At 40.1% G+C, this 24,301-nt stretch overlaps 1 protein-coding gene across 5 annotated transcripts in view; it reads left to right on the plus strand.

Annotated features, from left to right (window-relative positions):
* Window positions 1-24,301, plus strand: part of agpat4 (1-acylglycerol-3-phosphate O-acyltransferase 4 (lysophosphatidic acid acyltransferase, delta)) — a 180,198-nt gene that overhangs the window by 152,017 nt on the left and 3,880 nt on the right. Inside the window, exon 9 of one of the 5 annotated variants that reach the window (XR_005945266.1) lies at window positions 23,587-23,743. The exons of the other annotated variants lie outside the window; for them this stretch is intronic. The gene's annotated coding sequence lies outside the window, so the exon portion shown is untranslated. The remainder of the gene's footprint in view (window positions 1-23,586; window positions 23,744-24,301) is intronic. 5 annotated transcript variants of the gene reach the window in all.

A 24,301-nucleotide genomic window follows, 5' to 3' on the forward strand; every position in this document is an offset into this window, starting at 1 on the left:
AAACTATGGCCTCTCATTTTAGAATGCCCCAGAAGGGGAAACATCAACTCCACATCTACTTTGTCTATCCCCTTTAGCATCTTATATACCTCAATTAGATCTCCTCTCATCCTTCTAAATTCTAGTGAGTATAGGCCTAAACTGCTCAATCTCTCCTCATAAGACAAGCCTTGCATGTCTGGAATCAATCTAGTGAACCTCCTCTGAACTGCCTCCAATGCAAACTACATCCTTCCACAAAGTAAGGGGACCAAAACTGTGCACAGTACTCCAGGTGCAGTCTCACCAATGCCTTGTACAGTTGCAACAACACTTCTCTATTTTTATGCTCTATTCCTTTAGCAATAAATGCCAAAGTTCCATTTGCCTTCCTTATTGCCTGTTATACCTGCATACGAGCTTTCAGCGATTCATACACGATGACACCCAGACCCCTCTGCACTGAAGCATTCTGAAGTTTCTCTCCACAGAATGGTCAACTCCGTGGCACATCAAATGTGGCAACAAATGTTCGATGGACATCTTGACCCATAGCAGTGCACACTCAGACACTCATGTCTGCCGTTTTAAATGTGATGGCAGGTATCTTAGCCTTACAGGGCTTCACTCATCTGCACCAAACTTCTCTCCAGCTGAGGTAGTAACAGTGAAGTGTGACAACTACACTTCTCACCCATTCCCACTTCAATGAGTACCTGACATGCTACTTTGTGTCCTGATGGTTCTTTGTTGTTGCACAGGTGCAGGTGCAGAAGCCTTTGGTGGGGCACTTGTGGGCTCTGAAACCTGGAGATTGACAACTGAAATGCTTTTGGATGATAGAGAAGGGATCTGAGCAACCTGCCTCTAACTCTGCTGAAGCCACAGGGGTTGCACCACTTAGGAGCAGTAGGAAAAGGAAGAGTAAAGTTTTGTAGTTGCGCAAGGATATGCACATTAGAAAATGTTACGTTGTGAAATTTACGATCTTTAGGAAATTGACATGAATTTTACTAGTTGGCACCACTTTGTATTGTCATTCTTGGTTCCTGGGTGGCAAGTCACCTTTTAACTTGCTTGATGATGAACAGAAGAACCTGTGTTCCTAGTGACTAAAGAGCGGCTGTGCATAAGGTAGTTGGTTATTTACATGACTGCTTTGTCAGTGGCATGGGGTATGAATCTGCTTCTTCCAGGGAACCTTGCTCCACTTCACTCTCTGGTCAGGTCAGGTCAAGCCCTGAGTCTTATTTATGCTTCTAGTTTAGTATTTGTACGGAACAGAAATTGTTTTGTACCAGTGCTCTACCTGTAGTATAAATGCACTCTTAAGTAGCAATTAATCAGTAAATTTTAGAGCAAATATGATTAAAGCATTATTTTAAAAAGAAAACTTGATACATAACAGTCTGAACCTCTCTACAGGATTAGTGGGGGCAAGGGATCAAATTTGGGAAGATGTGGTAAACGAAAGAGTAGAGACAAGGCAAGAGAGGAAGACATTAATATGAGAAATGTTAAGCAGACCATGACAGGAAGGGACAGAGAGTACAAATCTAAGAATAAGTCAGCAGATAAGGCTAGATGCTACAAAAATAATAAAAGGACAAAACTAAAGGCTCTATCTAAATGCACGTTGCATGCGAAACAAAACCAATGAACTGATAGCGCAAATAGAAACAAATACGTACAATCTTAGAGCCATTACAGAGACATGGCTACAGGATGACGTAGATTGAAGGGTAAGAAGGACAGGAAGTTAGGAAAAGGTGGAGGAGTGGGTCTGTTATGAATGATGGTATTAACACATTAGAGAAGGATAACCTAAGTTCAGGAAGCCAGGAGGTAGTAGAAGCTGTTTGGGTTGAGATGAGAAATGATAAAGGCAAGAAGTCGCTTGTGGGAGTGGTGTAACAGGCCCCCTAATTGTGACTACACAGTAGGACAGGGTATAAAAGAGGAGATAATTGGCGCTTGTTGGAAAGGTACAGCAATAATCATGGGGGATTTTAATCTACATATAGACTGGGAAAAATCAGATGGGCAAAGGTAGCGTAGACGTGGAGTTCATAGAATGTTTTTGGGCTAGTTTCTTGCAGCTTCTGGAGCCAACCAAAGAGCAGGCTATATTAGACCAGTATTGAGCAACGAGATAGGATTAATTGAAGTGAAGCTACCCCTAGATAGCAGCGATCATAATATGATTAAATTTTGCATTCATTTTGAGGGAGAAACGAATGCATCCAAGACTAGTATTTTACACTTAAATAAGGGCAATTATGAAAGCATGGTTGCAGAGCTAGCTAAAGTGAACTAGCAAATGAGGTTAAGGGATAGGTCAATAGAGGTCCAGTGACAGACATTTAAAGGGATATTTCAGAATGATACATTCCAATGAGAAAGAAAAATTCCAAGGGAAGGGCCCACCATCCGTGGTTAACTAAAAAAGTTAAAGACAGTATCAGACTTAAAGAAAAAGCATATAATTGCGTAAAGACGGGTAGCAGGTCAGAAGATTGGAAAGAATATAAAGAACAGCAAAGAATAACAAGATTGATAATGAAGGAGAAATTAAGAGTATGAGAGAAAGCTAGCTAGTAATATAAAGATGGATAGTAAGAGTTTCTATGGATATTTAAGTAAGAAAAGAGTTAAAATGAGCGTTGGTCCTATAGAAAGTGTGTCTGGGCAATTGATGATGGAAATTGGGGAGACGGCAGATGAATTAAACAGGTGTTTTGCTTTAGTCTTCACCATAGAGGACAAAAGTATCATCCTGGAAATTGCTGTAAATCAGGAAATGGAAGGGAGAGAGGAACTTGGGGAAAATTACTATCACCAGGGAAGTGGTATTGAGCAAATTGATGGGGCTGCAGGCTGACAAATCCCCAGGCTTAGATGGACTTCACCCTCAGGTTTTGAAAAAAGTGACTAGTGACATGGTTGATGCATTGGTTTTAATTTTCCAAAATTCCCTAAATTCAGGGAGCGTTCCATTAGATTGGAAAATAGCGAATGTAACTCTTTAAACAACATGGAAGGAGATGGAAAGCAGAAAACTACAGGCCATTTAGCCTAACATCTGCCATAGGGGAATTGTTAGAAGCTATTATTAAAGATGTTATAGCAGGGCACTTCGAAAAATTCAAGGCAATCAGGCAGAGTCAACATGTTTTGTGAAAGGGATGTTTAACCAATTTATTGGAGTTCTTTGAAGGAGTCACATTTGCTGTGGATAAAGTGGAACTGCTGGATGTACTGAACTTAGATTTCCAGAAGGCATTTGATAAAGTGCCACATCAAAGGTTATTGCAGAAAATAAAAGCTCATGAACTAGGGGTTAACATATTGGCATGGAAAGAAGATTGGCTGGCTACCAGGAAGCAGAGTTGGCATAAATGGGTCTTTTTTCCTGGTTGGCAGGATGTGACAAGTGGTGTGCCACAGGGATCAGTGCTGGGGCCGCAACTTCTTACAATTTATATAAATGACTTGTGGGAAGGGACCAAAGGAATGGTTGCTAAATTTGCGGATGACACAAAGATAGGTAGGAAAGTAAATTGTGAAGAAGACATAAGGAGGCTACAAAGGGACATAAGTGAGTGGACAAAGGTCTGGCAAAAGGAGTATAATATGGGCAAATGTGAAATTGTCCATTTTGGCAGGAAGAATAAAAAAGCCCATTATCTAAATGGTGAGAGATTGCAGAACTGACATTTGGAGGGTTCCGAGTGACCTTGTGCACAAATCACAAAAGGCTAGTATGCAGCTACAACAATTTATAATAGAATGTTATCATTTATTGTGAGGGGCATTGATTACAAAAGTAGGGACCTTATGCTTCAGCTGCACGTGGCACTGGTGAGACCACATCTGGAGTACTGTGTACAGTACTGGTCTCCTTATTTAAGGAAAGATGTAAATACGTTGGAAACAGTTCAGAGAATGTTTACTAGACTAATACCAGGAATGAGCAGGTTGTCTTATGAGGATAAATTGGACAGATTAGGCTTGTAGCCACTGGAATTTAGAAGAGTAAGAGGTGGCTTGATTGAAACATATAAGATCCTGAGAGGTCTTGACAGGATGGATGTGGAGAGGGTTTTTCCTTTTTTTTTGTGGGAGAATCTAGAACTAGGGGTCATGGTTTAAAAATAAGGGGTTGCTTATTTAAGACAGATGAGGAGAATTTTTTTCTGTAAGGGTAATGAGTCTTTGGAACACTCTTCCTAATTAATGGGAAGCAGAGCCTTTGAACGTTTTTAAGGCAGAGCTAGATAGATTCTTGATTGACAAGGGGACAAAAGGTTATTGGGGGTAGGCAGGAATGTGTAGTTGAGGTTACAATTGGATCAGCCATGATCCTATTTAATGGCGGAACAGGTTCAAGGGGCCAACTGGCCTATTTCTCCTAATTCATATGTTCACCAAATTGGGTGTGTTGGATGAGATGGGCTCAGGGTGTGGGATTGGAGGTGAAAGCGCTTTACCTAAGTAGCTATAAAAATATTTCATATTTTTAACTTTTTTTATTCCGCCCCCCCCCCCCCCCCTTGCCGGCCCATGCTTCTGAAGAGCAGTTCTCTGGGCCAGAAGCAAAGACTAGCAACATGAGGTCTGCATTCCTTTACCCAGGAAAAAAATGACTTAAAGTAAATTGGAAATGAAATCCAATTTAAACAAAACAGTAAACCATCCATCCACCAACCGCTAAAGAATATTAAACGCCTAAACCGCAGAACAAAACTAACCTTTAGTAAAACAACGCACCAGGAAAAGCATTGCCTCCTGAAACAATGGTGCTGTGCCTGAAAAGAGTAGGGTACTATATGTCCATGGAGCAGATCTCCTTGTGATGATCTTACTGTTCATTAAGTTGCATGTTAAATTGCCCGTTTGGCATCAGATGGTATTCTCCGGTCCAAAGAGAAGCCACGAAGCAAGGTTCATTGGTAATCTCATAGTAAAAGATCCACTGGGATAAAGTGATCGTTCATATAATGGAATTCTGTATTAGGTTTGAAAATGATATAAACAGTCCCAGACAAGAATTGTAAACATAGTCAATTATATGGGTATGAGGGAAGAGCTGACTCATGTTGATTGGGTAAATAGACTATAAGGTATGGTGACAAGCAGTGGGAAATATTTAAAGAAACAGTTCAGTTCAAAATATTCAACAAAAATACATTCTGTTGCATGACAAAAATTCAGCACAAAAGATCCTTCCATGACTTGCTTAAGGAAGTTAATAATATTACATGAAAAGAAGAGACTAATAATTTGGCAAAGAATAGTAGTAATCCTGAAGATTGAGAGTGTTTTTTAAAACCAGCAAAGAGTCACCAAGAAGTTGCTAAAAATGGAAAATTAGAACACGAGCAAACTAGTCAGGAGTTTTAAAAACAGATTGCAGAGCCTTTACAATATATGAAACTGGATAGCTAAATAAACGTTGGTAGAGAGAGGGGAAACCATCATTGGAAATGAGGAAATGGCAGAAATATTGAACAAAAATTTTGTGTCTGAAGACACAAATTAGTTACCAGAAATTGAAGGTAACCAAAGAGTTAAAAAGAGTGAGGAGCTCGAGTTAATTAATGTCGGCAGAGAAAAAGTGCTGGAGAATCTTGGAGGACTAAAACCCCAGGGCCTGATTATTTGAATCCTAGGGTTCTAAAAGAGGTAATTGCAGAGTTAGTGGATGCGCTGGTTATGATTTTCCAAAGTTCCATCGATTTGGAATAGTCCCAGTGGATTGAAAGATAACAAATCTAACTCTGCTATTCAAGAAAGGAGAGAAAGCAATGAACTACAGGCCAGTTAGTCAGATATCAGTCACTAGGAAATGCTGGAATTTATTATTAAAGAAGTCCCAATGCACTTGAAGCATGGTATAATCAGACAAAGTCAGCATGGTTTTATGGAAGGGAAATCATTTTTGACAAATTTATTAGCTTTTGAGGATGTAATTCGTAGGGTAGATAAAGGGAAACCAGTAGATGTAGTACATTTGAATTTCTAAAAGGTGTCACACATTAATATTAATATAAAATTCAAGGGCTCATGGAGTTGGGGGCGATATGTTAGCAAGGATGGAAGATTGTTGGTGGACAAAAATCAGAGTTGGGATAATCAGGGCATTTTCAAGCTGCCAGGCTGTGACTACTGGAACACCACAAGGATCAGTGCTAAAGCCTTTGCTATTTACAATTTATATTCACGACTTAGGTAAAGAGACAGGATATTGATTCTAAGTTTACTGGTAGTACAAAACTAGGTGGGAATATAAATTGGAGGATGACGCGCAAGCTGCAAAGAGATTTAAACAGGTTAAATGAATGAGCAATGAGGTGGTAAATGGAATATAATGTGGGAAGTGTGAGGTTATTCACAGTAGTAACAATAGAAAAGCAGAATGTATTTTTTTGAAAATGTGAAACTCGTAAATGTTGATGTTCAGAGGGGCTTTTGTATACTTGTACAAGGAACACAATGTTAGAATGCAAAAACAGCAAACATTTGTGAGATAACAATTTCAAACTTGTAGCTATGAATATGGTTGGGGAGTAAACATGGAGGATGAGATTGAGGGAGGATAGCAGGCCAGTGAACTCTTGAGGAAAGAGAACACGATAAATTGAGATGGGGTTAAAATCAACTAAGATGAGGAACCAGTCGATGCGGAGACTGTAAAAATAGCCCATTGAGATAAGTGGCATGCACTTGCGTGGGCCTTAGAGAACCAGGAATTTAAATGAGTGGTAAGAGAATGGAATAGGGTGAGATGATCAAAAGAGGAGAAAGCGCCAGAGGAGTAAGGGAATAGAGCAAGGTGAGATTTGGGTATAAGAGCCACCCCACCACCGTATCAGTCTGGATGAGGCAAATGGTGAAAGGTAGCGACAAGCAAAGAGACTTCAGTTATAGGGAAGGTGGCATCATCCTCAGCCAGATTTCTGTCATGGCCATGATTTTGAAGCAATCATCCAAAGTGAGCTCATAGGTTGCAAGGACTTTGTGAGTGAATGGACATTTAGGAGGGAGATGTGGAAAGCGACAATGAGAGCTGGACCACTGGCACAGCACTGGGAAAGGTGAGTTGAACAGGAAGTAGATTGGCATGGTCAGCCCCCATCAAGCCTGCTGGGTGAGAATGTTGATGAGAGAGTAGAATGGAGCAGTTGGGTTGAAACTCATGAGGCAGCAATGAGTGTCTTGATGGACCATTTGGAGAGTGGCAAGAGAGGCACAGAGGGAAGCTGTAGGTTTATCTAAGAAGGATTCAAACTTGGTATGTCTGCAAGAGTGTAGGAAGCTTGAGAAGTACTGAAGTGTTGGGAGGGATTTGGGAAGGCACAAGAGAGGAGAGAGAAAGGAACGGAGGCATAATGGCAAGAGAAAGGGGTCTAGGATGGGAAGGTCGAGAAGAATTATTTCATGTTTGAGTGATAAAGAGACAAATTTAAGGGGGAGTGTAAATAGAAAAATAAAGGGTCAAATATTTAAAGAAGATGACTGGTAAGTATCATTATTCTTTATGCTTAATTTGATGTAGATGGATAACTAAGGCAGCCTGAAAGCTTTAGTATGTAATAGTATATTCGTTTTTAAGAGATTTAGAATTAAGCAGTAGTTTTCTTTTCATAAACTAACTGTCTACCTCTTCTGGAAAGTGTTATGGTTTCAGTTTTGTCAAATTTAGCTTCTTAAGTCTCCTAACCTTAATGCAATGTGTTCAAGAAGTTCACTGAGCAAATTGAGTGTAGGAAGAGGAGGAAGAAATAGTGGTAAAGTTTGAATAAATTTTGCCTTCATGTTCTGTGCTTGTAAAAACTTAAGAAATAATGGGAGAATGCATGTTTTTCTCTAGCCATCAGTCAAAATTGTGCATTGTTAATATTACAAAAGCATGTGGCTTTTGTCTTACAAAAGGAAAGTCATGCCTTCCGGCAGTTTTCGATAGCAGACAATTAGTTACCAACAAAAACCTTTCTCAGTGCCGCCCCCTTAGGGACTCAATTTTCATGTGCAAGGCTCAAGAGGTCAGGTATGGTGGAAAAATTATGAAATCCCAGTTGCAGGGTGTCATTTGAAGTAGCATCTGGGTCTACTGGGTTTGTGCTTCATGTAATTAGCACAGCAACTTGTATGCATGGAAGGTCCACTTAAGTCCTTTTCGTTCCACAGACTTTGAGGGCATTTCTGGGGGGGTGTTTCTCAGCTGCCCCTGAAATTCTGCTGAGTCGGTGTGTGGTAGGTCTACTGTTACACATAATCTTTTTTGCGGAGATTGTGGCTCTGTTTGGGTCTTTTTAAGGAATCAAAATTGCACATCTAAAGTAGACATTTGTTCATTGAATGCAATGCAAGTGTTAAATAACAGAATTAAGTGGTCTTTTACTGTTACAGTGGATCGTGATTTTGGTTTGTTTCAAATAAAAATCTTTCTGCAGTGACTTTACTTGGAGCTATTTCTCTTTTTACTTTTTCACCCAATCTCCTGCCATTTCAAGGTGTTGACTCTTTGCTAAGTGATAGATCCAGGGCCAGTGCTGACTCCCAGTACCTTACCCAAGTGGTCATTACTCATATGTGAGCCTTCACAGTGAGTGTTGGTAAGCTATTTGACAGGAGACTGATAAACCTGAGCTTGACCTCAATTTCATTCAGTGTTCACTTAAGCGTACTTCAAGTAGGGATTACTCTGTGATCATGGATGAGAATCCCAGAAACATTTCTTCCTCTCCTTATTCAAAGCTAATTTCCACGTTCCTACCTCTGTCCCAGCCGGGATCAGCTAACAGCAGAGATTAAATCTGGAAGCCTAGCCTAGCCAATCTTTGTATAAAGTTTGAACCATCAGGATAGCCTGGACTTATTTCCAAACACAGTTTAATGACTGTGGCCGCAACTATGCTCACATTTTCATGGACAAAATAGGCTTGATTTTGTTAATAGTGGACATGTATTGTTAAGAGCTCAATCTTTTTCACTTCACAACATAATTTCCTGAGCAAGGAATAATTTAAAATCAGATGAGTATGTGATTAATAGAAAAAATAGGTTGCTTTTAGCTATTGTCTAACATGGGTAGGCATTTGTTCAGATTTGCTGTTTTTCCTCAAGACTTTTATGTCTCCCTATATGCAGGTCTACTCCTTTAAGGTTGGTGAGACAATATCATGTTTCTATCTATTTGATAAGCATGTGTGTGCTGCATGTGTTGCTGCTGTTAAGAAGTTTTGCTTTGCCCAAAGGGCAATTTTACCAATTGATCTGGGAAAATGTGTGATTGGCTTGTGAGCTCACTATGGTGCAGTGAAAGAGGTGCAGAATATTGCTAGTTTTTCAGTCAATATCGTTTTCTTCATCTGTTCTAGTTTGGTAAAGCTTACCTTGTCTGAACTTGTGAAGTCACCAAAGTGATGAAACCTCTGGTTTATGAAGGTAATGAGCTCTAAGACCCCTTTACATTTATGAGCATAAGATATTTGCTTTTATGGCTCTAACCTCTTCAAATACTGGTTTTGGTTTGGGTCTTCATCTATTTATTTGAAAGGTAAAGTTCACAATGCAGTTATACTGTGTGAACATGCCATTGAGCACACTATAGTATTCTACTTTTGTGTCTTTTTATAAATCTGAGCACTAGCCCCAGCCCTCAACATAACTGCAGCACAGCATACAAGAATGCTACTATATCTTGTTGGTGCCATTTTGCTCTATTAATACTCATGTGCAAATCCCCAAACACTCCATCCACACTTCATTACTTTACCTCAACATCAAAATTTAATTTCAGTGAATGGCCAAGATAGGTCTGTATGCATGCAGAAATAGGCACCAGGGTTGGGAAAAGGAAGATTAAGCCTACATTTGGGGGATGTACTGCATGCAATATTGAGCCATATTTTCTCTCAAGTTTGGAATTTAAAGGAGGCTTATAGTGGTTCTTTCTGATAGACTGAGCTCCTAGAAAGACTTACACACAAAATTCTGCAGCAGAGTTGCAGCACCCACTGTACGTATATTTGTGTATGTGAATTGGTGGAATCAATTTTGATATGAAAGTTGAGACCACAGATGTGAAATAACACAATGCAAATTCTATAAATACAATATAAAGATTAAATTCCTGTGTTGTCTGTTTTGTGTGACCACCATGTCAAAAGCTTAATTTAATCTTGCTATCCATCCTAGAACACTAACTAAAATGACTATGATAACTTATTGGTGAGGGTACAAATTCTGTTGAAGGGTCATGAGGACTCGAAACATCAACTCTTTTCTTCTCCGCCGATGCTGCCAGACCTGCTGAGTTTTTCCAGGTAATTCTGTTTTTGTTTTACAAATTGCTGATAGACCTCTGCCCATGTCACTCAAACAAAGATGGGGTGTAGTATGTATATGTGGAAGAATACTGAGATGAAACTTGTTTTTTTTTTTCTCTCAAACCTCTCTCCCTTCCAACCTCCCGCCTACTGTCAGATAAATGCTTCCCCATATTTTATACAATGTTGTGTTTGTATTCAGGATATTGGCTATGTGGGGATTCTGCCTCACTATTCCATGTTGTCATCTCAAGATGCTCAAGAGGCCATGAGAATTCGACACTAGCTGAAGACTTTGAATAGCCTACTTTGCCTACTTAAAATCGCTTGTGATACACATCAAACCATTTTAAGTAATGCAGACATCATTTGTTGTGTGTTTTTTTTTGTGCTGACCTTTTTCTTCTTTATTCTTTCATTGGATGTGGGCGTGACTGGCAAGGCCAGCATTTGTTGCCCATCCCTAATTGCCTTTGAACTGAGTGACTTGCTGGGTCATTGGAGAGGACAGTTAAAACCAACCACATTGCTGTGGGTCTGGAGTCACCTCGATTGTCGTAAAAAAAAAAAAGAAAATCCATCCAGTTCACTAATGTCCTTTAGGGAAGGAAATCTGCTGTCCTTAGGTATGGCCCGCATGTGACTCCTGAACCACAGCAATGTTGTTGACTCTTAATTGCCCTTGTTAGGGATGAGCAATAAATGCTGGCCTAGTCAGCAACACCCATATCCCCTGAACAAATAAAAAAAAAGCTGTGGTAACCATTAGTGAGACTAGCTTTATATTACAGATTTATTAACTGAATTCAAATTCCACCAACACAGTGGGATTTGAACCCATGCCCCCAAAACATTAGTCTGGGCCCCTGGATTGCTCACCCATTGACATTACCACTAATCCATCATCTCCCCTTTACAAAGAAAGTAATGCAGAGTAAGCCTGCCTAAATGCATTCTGCTTCAGATGGGAGTACAGATTTCCATTGCAGAGTTGATCAGATCCTCCTATGTACTTTTAAACATGGATTAATATGTGCTGTGAAAAATTGTTGCACCAACCTAGTGACTATTATTTGGGATCAAGCTTTTATAATATTCTGTAAGTCACAGCCCATTCCTATTCTGCCTGGTTAAAAACAGTTGCTTTGTTACCCTCTAAGCATGTTGTAAACAACTGAATTCCAGACTGCAACTTTTATTGTTCACAAATGTAGATGGGCCTACTAAATGTTAGTTTTGAAGGCTGGCCATTCTGCCACAATAAATCCGAATTGATAAGTTCTTATATGTTTGCTAACATTGTATGTCTGTTAATAGAAACAAATATGAAATTTAGAGACCTGCCAAGGAGAAGGTGAGTGTGAAAATGGGAAGGAAATATCAAGACAGTATTCCTTTTACTTTTCGTTCAGCCAGCCACCTCGAAATGCACCTGACTGGCAACCTCTTTATATTAGCCTTTCTAAAATAAAAAAAAGCTGCTGTAATTGATGCAAGAAGTGTTTATGTTGAAAGTATTATTCATGTTGAATCTTTTGGATGTTGAACGGAATGGAGACTGGGTGAATCTGATCAAAATGTAATGTGTGATTAAATTTAAGCATGCATGTAATAATATGGTTGCTGTTAGTAAGTTAGTGTTGTACCTTTTTCTACTGTGGGCATCACATCATAATTTGATGAACAAAAGAATGGCATATAATATGTACAAAAAACTAATGTGATTCCTGAATTTAAAATGAGAAATAGAACACATCTGGGAAACTATAGACCAATTAGCTTAATGTCAGCGGTGGGAAAGTTAATGAAATCCTCATTCAAAGATGTGACAGAAAAACACTTAGAAACTTAAAATGTAATGAAGAGCAACTGATGCATGTTTCAAACAGGAAGATCATGCTTGATGAATCTTGCTTAATTCTTTGAAGTAACAAAATGTGTAGTAAAAGAAAATGCAGTAGATGTAATATCTTTGGGTTTCCAAAAAACATTTTGAATAAGGTATGCAAGTAGACTCATGACTTAAGTTGGAAAATGTGGAGTTGGGGACAAGTAGTCGAATAGATAGCAAGCTACAAAACAGAAATCAGAGTTGGGGTTAAAAGTAGTTGCTCAAACTTTCAGAATGGGTGTTTAATTGACAAATGAACTTCAGTATAGATAAGAGTAAAGCAATACACATTGGCAAGAAGAATGAGGAGGCTTGGAAAGTAAGTGTTTGGAATGGGATACAGGAACAGAGGGATCTGGGGGCAAGATTCAAATGTCACCTAAAAGTAGCAATGCAGGTAGCCAGGCCATAAAAATATCAAACAAAATATGGTTCATTCTGAGAGAAATAAAACTGAAAAGTAGAGAAGTTATATTCAACTTGTATAGAACCTTAGTTAGACTTCAGTTGTGGTACTGTGAACCATAACCATATTATAACAAGGATATGGAGACACTGGAGAAGATGGGAAAAGATTTTAGAATGATACCAAAACTGAGAGGTTATTACCTATCAGGGAAGATTGAACAGGCTGACACTCATACTCTGAGGAAAAGAATATAGAACGGTCACCGGATAGAGGCCTTTAAGATTACGAAAGGGTTTGATAGGATAAATGTAGAGATGATTCTGCTAGCAGGAGAGACCAGAGTCGAGGTGTCATAAATATAAAATAGTTGCTAATAAATCCAGTAGGGAATTCCAACAAGTGACTGCAATATGGATTGTGCTACCACAAGGAGTAGTTGAGGCAACAAACCCAAATGTGTTTCAGGGGAAGCTGGATAAACAAGAAAGAGAAAAGAAGGAGGATCTGTTGATGAGATTAACAGAAGTAGGTTAGCAGAAGCCGTGTGTGGAGCAGATACACCGACATAGACCTGTAAAGCCAAATGCGCTGTTTGTGTGTTTTAAATATAATGTATTACAATATTGCACAAAAACAGACATTCTGCCCAACTAGTCTGTGCTGTTTATAATTCCAACTATCTCTCAGCCTTTCAGCATATCCTTCTATTCCCTTTTCTCTCATGTGCTTTACTAGTTCCCTTTTGATAACACACAAGCTATTGCTGTGGTCTAGTGTCTTTCCAAAGTAGTGATGGTTTCTAAGTTCCTGTTTGACCAGTAATTTTTTTTACTATTGTTAAGCTACATTGTTAAGCCTGTGCTGTTACAATCTCAAGATTATATAAAACTGTAAGAATTCAATTTAGATACACTCAATGAATGTTTCAGGATGTCTTTTCGCTCGCTATGATTCTGTTTTATTGATATCCTGTATATAAGAAAAGGAAAATTGATGCTTGATTTCTCTTTCTAATTTCTGTTTTAAATGAGCTGAATGTGATGGAACATCTATTTCCCTATTTGTCATTTTTCTCACTCTACTGGATCTATGTTGTTCTAACCCTGGAAACACAGCAGCATTTAAGAGTATATTTCATTATAAGGGCACCATGCTACAGGAAGGCCAAAGTGCTCCTCAACTAATTGACTGTCTCTTGTACTGTAAAATCTTCTCTTTTAATGGTGGTCATCTGATAAATGCTAAAAGCAAGGTTTATGACCTCAAAGTAAGTGGGTTCTTTATTCATTAAACCAAAATGAATTTCTCTTATTGATTTAAAGCTTCTACCACAGTCTTTCACATTATTTGCCAATAGTTGCCTTTTAAAAATAAAAATGATTTAAAAAAGAATCAAACCAGTGACTTGGCTCTTCACTAGTGCCCAGTTATAACCCTGGAGCACAGACACCCTTTAGATTTATTGATGACCCTACATGCCATCTGCCTGGCTGCAGATTGAGTTGCTCATTCGGGTGGTATTTACTTCGTTTTTGCAAGTTACAATATAATATAACCTTTGTTCCTCCTTAACCTCTGCACCATTTTTGGTACTGTTAATTATTCAATTCTCCCACGATCTATTTTTCTCTCCTGGTACCAGTATGTTATCTCTCCTTTAAGACTGTATGGTCCTCTGCGATCAGCTGCAGAGTTCTGTCCTTGATCTTCTCTTATTTCTCATCTACATGTCACCCTTTGGTGACATTATGCATGAAAGTTGTCCCCATGTTTGTGTGACATTACAAATTGGCACCTCAGCTGGTGTTTAGGTGTCCTTGTCCAATGAACCTACAAAGGGCGACTCACCTTAAAATAAGGACAACTCCTATTGAGTTTGAGAGCTTTGGTTTGTGGAGTGCTTCGCATTGGTTAAGGATATTGGTCCAGTAAAATATTGTATGCACAGACTGACATTAATTACTGAAACACTGATGTACCAAGTGTAACACTTTTTGATTATTTTTATTATTCATTCATGGGATGTGGGCTTCACTGGCTGGGCCACCATTTATTGCCCATCCCTAGTTGTCCTTGAGAAGGTGGTGGTGAACTGCAGCCTTGAACCACTGCAGTCCATGTGGTGTAGGTACACCCACAGTGCTTTTAGGAAGGAAGTTCCAGGATTTTGACCCAGCGACAGTGAAGGAACGGTGATATATTTCCAAGTCAGTGACTTGGAGGGGAACCTCCAGGTGGTGGTGTTCCCATCTGTCTGTTGCCCTTGTCCTTCTAGGTGGTAGTGGTCGCGGGTTTAGAAGGTGCTGTCTATGAAGCCTTGGTGAATTCCTGCAGTGCATCTTGTAGATGGTACACACTGCTGCTACTGTGCATTGGTGGTGGAGGATGTGGTGCCAATCAAGTGGACTGCTTTGTCCTGGTGTCCAGCTTCTTCAGTGTTGTGGGAGCTGCACTCACCCAGGGAAGTGGACACACTCCTGGCTTGTGCCTTGTAGGTGGTGGACAGGCTTTGGGGAGTCAGGAGGCGAGTTACTCATCGTGCAATTCCTAACTTCTGACCTGTTCTTGTAGCCACAGTATTTATGTGGCTAGTCCAGTTCATTTTCTGGTCAATGATAGGTGTTGATAGTGGGGTGTTCAGTGATGGTAATGCCATAGAACATCAAAGGGCAATGGTTGGATTATCTCTTGTTGGAGATGGTCAGTGCCTGACACTTGTGTGGCACAAATGTTACTTGCCACTTATCAGCCCAAACCTGGATATTGTCCAGGTCTTGCTGCATTTGGACATGAACTGCTTCAGGAGCTGAGGAGTCGCGAATGGTGCTGAACACTTAGTCTCAGGGAGCAGTGCACTCTTTCGCACACATGCGCGAAAGAGCACACTTTAACAGATGGGGAATCCCTCCACCCCCTGCACAAGAAGCGCATAGTGCTTCCTGTCAGGCAGGCCGCTGGGCGGGCCTTAATTAGCCCACCCACTCAAAATGGTGGCGGGCCCCGTTTCAGCGGCGGAGTTCGGCTGCCCGCCAGCTGGTGGGGCCCGCCCGCCAACCGTGGGCAAAATTCTGCCCATTGTGTTTTGTGACTGGATTTAAAGAGACAGACAAAAAGTGTGGATAGTCAATTATTTTTATGCCCAGATGGCAGGCTGAAAATCTATCCCAAAAGGACTTGCTCTGTAAATATTTTGTGATCACCTCCAGAATTTATTCTTTTTCTGCTCTCCTTCCATCTATTATATCTTCAAGATTTTTTTTTTTCAAGGCCTCCTCTATTTTGCTCATGCCTTTTTAAATCCATTCAATGGATGTGGGTGCCACTTGAAAGGCCAGCACTTATTGTCTATCCCTAATTGCCCTTGAGAAGCTGGTGGTGAGCCTCTGCCTTGAATCACTGCAGTCAGTGTGGTTTAGGTACTTCCACAGTGCTGTTGGGTAGGGAGTTCCAGGATTTTGGCCCAAGGATGATGATGATACAGAGATTATATTTCCAAGTCCGTATGATGTGTGACTTGAAGGTGGTGGTGTTTCCATTCGTCTCCTGTCTTCCTCTTTCTAGGTGGGCTCAGGAGGGCTGCCCAACAGCAACTTCCGTTTATATGGCACTTTAAACATGGTAACATGTTTCACAGGAGCATTATCAGGCAAAATTTGACACTGAGTCACATAAGAGTGTGTTAGGGCAGATGAACAAAAGTTTGGTCAGAGTTAAGTTTTAAAGCGATTCTTAACAGAGGAAGAAAAGGTGGGGCTATTTAGGGAGGGAATTCCAGAGCTTGGGGCTTTGGCAGCTGAAGGCACGGCTACCAGTGGTGGAGTAATTAAAATCTAGGTGCTCGAGGCCAGAATTGGAGGAGTGCAGATATGAGTGTTGTAGGGCTGAAGGAGGTTATACTTAAGAGAGGGGGAGCCCATGGAGGGATTTGAAAACACAGATCAGAATTTTAAAATCGAGACCTTGCTTAACTGGGAGTTAGCGAGCACAGGAATAATAGGTGAACAGAACTTGGTGCAATGCAAGCAACAGAGTTTTGGTTCGTCAACTTAGAGATAAAAAAAACATGGATGAGGGTTTTGGCAGCAGAAAAGCAGAAGTGGGGTCGAGTCTGGCAATTTTATGGAGGTGGAAATAGGCGGTCTGGTTGATAGTGTGGATTTGTGGTCAGATACTAAAACCAAAGTTGCAAAGAGTCTGGTTCGACCTCAGACCGTTGTCAGGAAGAGGGATAGAGTGGGTGGCAAGAGAACAGAGTTTGTTGGGGCCTGAAGTCAGTGGCTTTGGTCTTCCAAATATTAAGTTGGAGGAAATTTTTGCTCATCCGGTACTGAACAATCGGGCAAGCAGTCTGACAATTCAGAGAGAGATGGTGATGAGATAGAGCTGCATGTTGTCAGTGCATGTGTGGAACCTGATGTGTTTTTGAATGATGTCCCTGGGGGGGGCAGGCAGCATGTAGATGAGAATAAGAGGGGACCAAGGTGAGATCCTTTAGGGGACACTAGAGGTAACTGTGTAAAAGTGGGAAGAGAAGTCATTGCAGGAGATTCTCTGATTACTACTGGAGAGATACAATCCCACACAGCTGACGATTGAGGAGAGGCGTGGAAGAGTATATTGTGGTCAATCCTGTCAAAAGCTACAGACAGCTTGAGAAGGATGGTTTACCTTTGTCACAGATGCATCAGATGTTGTTTGTGAGCTCGATAAGACCCATTTCAATATGGTGGCAGGGGTGGAAACCTGACTGGAGGGATGTAAGCATGGAGTTGCAGAAAAGATATGTATGGATTTGGAAGGCAGCAGCATGTTCAAAAACTTTGAAAGGGAGGTTGGAGTGGGAGTGGCAGTTTGCAAGGACAGAGGTGATCTGCTGACATTGTGATTGAAAGATGGTGCAGTGTAAATATAAATTGATAGTGTGACCAGGAGGAACTGTTCAGATTTTGTTTTATATGCTATGCACTTCTAGGACAACCCTGCATTCATTTCCAGGTCTTATCAAATTTGCATCTAACTCATTTTGCACAAGAGTTAACACATTGCACCAAATATATATTTTAGATTTGCTTTCATTAATTCCTTAGGATAAGTTTTATCATTCAGTTCTAAATTTGAATGGAAATAACTTATTGAGCTTGAGTAAATACTTGATTATTCATTCTGACTCTTGCATTCACATTGTCTATACCAATGACATATTCACTGCAATGTTTGCTTTTCAAACATGGACCTGCGGTTTCTCAAATGTTTTTGTACATTCACTTTTTGAAGGAACTTGGATCATTTGAATTTTTTTGCTTGTACAAACCCAGCCTTGAATAAATGTATAGTGGCAATTTAGGCCATTACAGCTGTTGTTAGCTCTCCCTAATCCCTAAAATGGTTATGATTTGAGCCACCAAGCAATGGCTTGGATGCAATTGCCAGTTCTGTCAGTAGGCAGGACTCTCCAGTTGATCTCTGGATTACAGGAGGAGTTAAATAAGAGAGAGTTACCCCACCCCATTGTTAGTATATTGCTTTTTGCTGAGAGCGCAGCAACCACCATTTGCAGCAATTTTCTGGTATCATCTACAATCTGAAGGCTATGTTATGACAAGGAACTCTTTTTGGTAGAGGCAATAGAAGAGAAAAAGCAAAAAGAAATATTTCAAAATGAAGGATTTCTGATGCTATAGCCCATGGCTTAAAAAGGAGTTTGACTACATGCCTGCTGGGACCAGTTCTTGGGCTTAAGTTTTGGAACAGAGCGTAAGCAAGACTAGACATGGAGCATAGCCAAGAAACAGGTTGTGACCTTCTTGAGGCTTGTGGGTACCATCTCTACATCAGTGTGCTCTGAATGTGGAGCTAAGTTTGTTTAGGTAATCACTCTAAAAGTGTATGTAAATTCCATTAATCTCACCTTTACATGATACTAGGCTACAATTATTTATGAAAAGATTTTTGCTTCTCTGAGATTGATTGGAATGTGTGGTGACATTATTTCCCCTATACATGTTGGGTAGAATGTGGTTAGGAAGAAATGTTTTTGTAATTTGGTGCATGTCATTAGTGGAAAATAATCAGACATTTCCCCAGTCAGGAAGATTGAGAAACTTGACAATTATGATAAACAAGTTATATTAAAATAGGTTTAGATTAGTGTTTGGATTTTTTAGGCGATGTTTTGGCATACTTAGATTTGCATAAGATGTACAGCACAGCTCATCTACAGAAGCAGGTCATGGGGCGCAACTAGTCCATGCTGATATTCATTATCTACTCAGTCCTTCCCCATCTAACTCCTAACTGCGTAACCCTCTCTTCCTTTCTCCCTCATACTTACCTAGCCTCCTTTTAAATATGTCTATACAACTCTCCTTAACTCCTCCCTTTGGTAATTCATCACATTCTGGGTTAAAGGGTTTTCCTGTGAATTCCCTAACTGTTTTCTTAGTGACTATCTTGTGTTGATGTCCTCTAGTTTTGATGTTCCCAACAAATAGAAACACTCTTCTGTATCTAAGATCTCAGTTGGAGTCAGCCTTCTCTGTTCAAGAGAAGAAAAACCCAGCCTTTAAGTCCTTTTCTGATAGCTATAATCTTGCTTGTTGGTATATATAGGAATGTAGGACTTTGAAGCAGGAGTAGTGCATTCAGCCCTTTGAGCCTGCTCTGCCATTCAATAAGATCATGGCTGATTCAGTTGTGTCTTAACTCCACTTTGCCGTTGAACCCCATAACCCTCAAGACCTTTATCAAAAATCTGTCTAACTCAGCCTTGAATAACTTCAATGACCCAATCTCCACTGCTTTCAGGGGAAGGGAATTCCACATACCAATGACCATTTGAGAGAAAAATTTCTCCTCATCTCTGTCTTAACTGGTAGACCTCACTCTTAATCTCTGCCTGATTCTAGTCACTCCCACAAGTGGAGACATCCTTCCAGTATCTACCCTATCAAATCTCCTCAGGATCTTCCAAACTCCAGTGGGTATGGGCCCAACCTATCCAACCTTTCTTCATAAAATAAGCTCCTCATCCCAGGAATGAGTTGAGTGAACCTTTTCTGAGCTGCTGCTAACGCAATTATATTTTTTTTTAAGGAGACCAAAACTGTACACAGTATTCCAGATGTGGTCTCACCAAGGCCCTGTATACCTGCAGTAAAACTTCTCTACTTTTCTATTCTACTCCCCTTGCAATAAATGCTAACATTCCATTTACCTTCCTAATCAATTTCTGTACCTGCATGTTAACTTTGATTCATGTACCAGGACATCCAGGTCCCTTTGTACCACTGAGTTCTGTAAGGTCTTTCCATCATCGTTGTAAATCTTTTTTCACCTGATTCAGTGCCTCTATATCCTTCATAATATGGTGACCGCTATGAAAGCTGGACTTACCTCATTGGAGATCAGGGAACCAGGAACCCCAAGTCCTGACGGTCCCTGGGAGTTTCCATGCATGTGCGAATCGGGAGCAGTCTGTGCACGCGCAATTCAGTATTTTAAGTTCTTTGGGCCGAGGATGGGCCCAGCGAGCCTTTGCAAAAAGAAAACACTGAGAAAACTGGGTCATGTGACCCAGAAGCTGGGCACCATATTGGGGAAGAGTCCCAGGCAGGGTACAGGGAGAGGTCCCAGTTAAGTAGAGAAAAAAATGGAGCAGGGAAAGAGGTTCCTAGCAGAAAAAAGACTGCGGTTGGCAGGCCTTAACTGGAGAGGGCTCAGGAGAAACCTTGGAGCAGAGGGCATGGGAGAAGCCCTGGCGATCCAAGAAGGCAGAAGAAAATTGGTGTTCCGTGCTGTATCCTGTTGGGGTGAAGGTAACCCTTTGGAGCAGTAGTGTTCTGCTCGGCGTTGCTGAAGAGCTAAAGTTGGTGCTTAAGTGCATACTTGGAATGGAGTCTCAGGAAATGAGATTGAAGCCCATTGAGGTGGGCCATCATTGACGCCGTCCGAGTTGGAATGACTTTTCGAGAGAATTCCAAGGTAAGATCTTCGAAGGTTGAGACTGAAATCCCTTGTGAGAGAGACAGAATTTCAGTGAGATGAGTTGACTTAGTGTTACGGACATCTGGATGGGTTGTTGAGAAATCCATTAAATTTGTTTTGGTCACATCAGTCATTTATTTTGCAGTGTGGTGTGTTCGACCACAGTTTGCCTGTTAATTCACATGGACCTCATATTAACCCTGAATGTTAAAGCATAAGAAAGATATTGTAAATTATTTTATCACTTTGTTTGTTCAAAACCCATGGAATATTGTGGCTTTATTCTCTTAGCAAGTGACTTGGATCTCAAACTGTCTACTTTAAACAAAACGATATTGGTGCCTAGCCAGATAATACCAAAAACTTGGGGCCTGGTCAAGGATCATAACATAAATTAGGGGTTCTTGCAGGATTTCAAATCCACAGATAGATACAACTGCTGGTAATTGCTGAGGTTAATGTTGATAAGATTTCCACGGTGAATTTTATTATACTGATTGAAAATCAGAACGGCTTTGTGAATTGATATGACTTTTTTGCAGAGGGAAGATTTATGCCTGAGTGATTTGCAAAAATTAACCAAGGCTTGGCTAATTGCACTAGCAGAAGAGTTAAGATTAGAATTAAATGTAGGGGCTGAGAAGGCTGACATAATTAGGTAATAGCACAGCATTTGGAATTGGAAGAAGGAAAAGTTAATCCAGATGGTAATTCAGTTGAATTAGCTAGAATTCAGTTGAAGATGAAGCAGCTTGAGATATAAAGAGAAAAAGAGGTAAAAGAAAGAGAAATGCAAATGTTTGAACTTGAACTCCAGAAAGAGGTTAGCAAGGGAGGATAGAAATGAGGAAAGGGAAAGAATTTCAAAGAGGGAAAGAATGCAATGTGTGAACTGGTGAAAGAAATTCTTAGGTTTATGGGGTGAAAGCGTCTAGTAGTTCGGATGAGGAGGGAAGCCCCATTTGGAAGTTTGATTTAACTTAGAGTCTAAGCATAGTGCCTAAATTCACTGACGATGGAGCTGAGAGATATTTTATCTCATTTGAAAAGATGCTTACAAAGCTAAAGTCACCAAAGGACAAATGGACTCTCATTTTGCAAAGTGTTTTGATCATGAAGGCTTTGGATGTGTATTCTGGCCTTTCAAAAGGACAATCCTTAGATTATGAGGTGTTAAAATTGGTGCTTAATGTTTAGGAGCTTTTCCCTGAAGCATATCAGTTAAAATTTTGGACTTTAAAGAGAAGACCAAATGAAACCTTTGTAGAGTTTGCTAGGAAGAAAGAAATGTTATGGGACCAGTGGTTTCGATCACTGAAGTTAGAACAAAATTTTGAGGATGTTAATGTGAGGGAACTAATAATACTGGAAGAATTTTAAAATAACATCTCAATAATGATTAGTTTACACTTGAACAATCGTAGGGTTTCTGAAGTATGGCACACGTCGGTTTTAGCAGATCAGTGTGAAATATAACATAAACTAGGGGCGGTAGATCTTCATTTGTAAACTCACAGGGAAGTTGGAGGAATAGAAAGGAGTCTAGCTTTAGGTTGAAGGCAGAAGCTGTTCTAGCCAACAGAAATAGCAGTGTAGAGGATAAAATTGATAAGAAACCAGTATGCTTTTATTGCCATTAGACAGGGCATCTCAAAGCCAGTTGTTGGAAGTTGAACAGTAAACTGATAGGAGTAATAGGAACACTTAAGGAGCCTTCAGAGAAGGCTGTACCAGTAAAGGAAATGGGTGTTTAACAGTGGCAGCAATGGTACAACTGAAACATGTGACCTCAGAGCCTACTAGAATGGAGAATGCGGCTCTAAATAAAAGCCGAGGGGTTCTTCCTTGAACATTGATAAAATGAGTCAGGCTTAGTGGAGGTTTTAGAGGTTTTGTTTGACAGAGAAAAGTGTTCCCTTACTTTTCCATCAAAACAGTAAACAAATTAATATTTTGAGAGCATACGAACGTACGAATTAGGAGCAGGAGTAGGCCACTCGGCCCCTCAAGCCTGCTCTGCCATTCAATAAGATCATGGCTGATCTGAATGTAACTTCAACCCCACATTCCTGCCTACTCCTGATAACCTTTCACCCTCTTGTGAATCAAGAATCTATTTTGCTCTGCCTTAAAAATATTCAAAGACTCTGCTTCCATCACTTTTGAGGAAGAGAGTTCCAAAGACACTCAACCTTCTAAGAGAAAAAAATTCTCATCTGTTTTAAATGAGCAACTCCTTATTTTTAAACAGTAACCCCTAGTTATAGATTTTCCCACAAGGAGAAACATCCTCTCCACATCCACCCTGTCAAGACCCCTCAGGACTTTTAAAGGTTTCAGTTAAGTTGCCTCTTACTCTTCTAAATTCCAGTGGCTACAAGCCTAACCTGTCTGGCCTTTCCTCATTAGACAATCTGCTCATTCCTGGTATTAGTCTAGTAAACCTTCTCTGAACTGTTTCCAACGTATTTACATCTTTCCTTAAATAAGGAGACCAGTATTGTACACAATACGCCAGATGTGGTCTCACCAATGCCCCGTACAACTGAAGCATAACCTCCCTACCTTTTTTTAATCAATTCCCCTCACAATAAATGATAACATTCTGTTAGCTTTCCTAATTACCTGCTGTACCTGCATACTAACATGTACTAGGACATCCAGAGCCCTCTAAATCTGAGCTCCTCCAGTCTCTCACCATTTAGATAACAGATTCATTTTTTATTCTTCCTGCTAAAATGAACGATTTCACATTTGCCCACATTATACTCCATTTGCCAGATCTTTACCCACTCACTTAACCTATCTATGTCATTTTGTAGCCTCCTTACGTCCTCTTCTTAATTGACTTTCCTACTTGTCTTTGTGCCATCAGCAAATTTAGCCACCATTCTTCATGTCCCGTCATCCAAGCCATTTATATGAATTGTAAAAAGATACTGGGGCAGATCAGTCATTGATAGTGACTGATGATGCAATTTGTGTTCCAGATGTTTTGATGAAGGAAGATTTGGGCAAACTCCTCAAAATTGCTGTGGCCAAACACGAAGTTTATGGCTGATAACGAGCAATTGAAGGAAAGGTGGACCAGTGTAGAGAACCAACTTTCACACTAAAGATGAGTTATTAATGAAAAAAGGAGAACTGGTGAGAACACTTGTTCTATTTCTTGTGACTGACACTTGTATGAAGACTTGAAAAGTCTAAATGATAAGCTTGTAGGAGCAAATTCAACAAAGATCTTCAATTAAAACTTGATGAAACTTCAAGGAACAGAAGTCTCTAACTATCATGAAAAATGCCTTGAATAGGGAAAGGAATTGTTGATGAATCAGTACAGGGTGTTGAATACAGAATTAAGAACCAAGTATGAACTATTGGAATTTTATCATGAAAAGGGCAATGAAATTCTTGAATTCAGATGCCGTCTGGAGAACAAGAAGGATGAGATGTGTGGTATGGAAGACCAGATCCAGACTTTAAAAGCAGATAAGGAAAAAATTAAGAAACAGAGATTGAGGACCTAATGAGTGAGTTGAAAAAGTTCAGGGAGCAGTCAGGTAACCACAGAAGAAAGATTCCGGAATGAACTGAATGCCCATATGAAGTTGTTAAGCTTATATAAGAGTTCTGCAGATGACTCTGATACCAAAGACAACTGAACTTGCCAGAATTGCTGAAATGAATGAGAAGATTAATAAGCTT

Source organism: Carcharodon carcharias, chromosome 2 (assembly GCF_017639515.1).
Source record: "Carcharodon carcharias isolate sCarCar2 chromosome 2, sCarCar2.pri, whole genome shotgun sequence".
NCBI lineage: Eukaryota > Metazoa > Chordata > Chondrichthyes > Lamniformes > Lamnidae > Carcharodon > Carcharodon carcharias.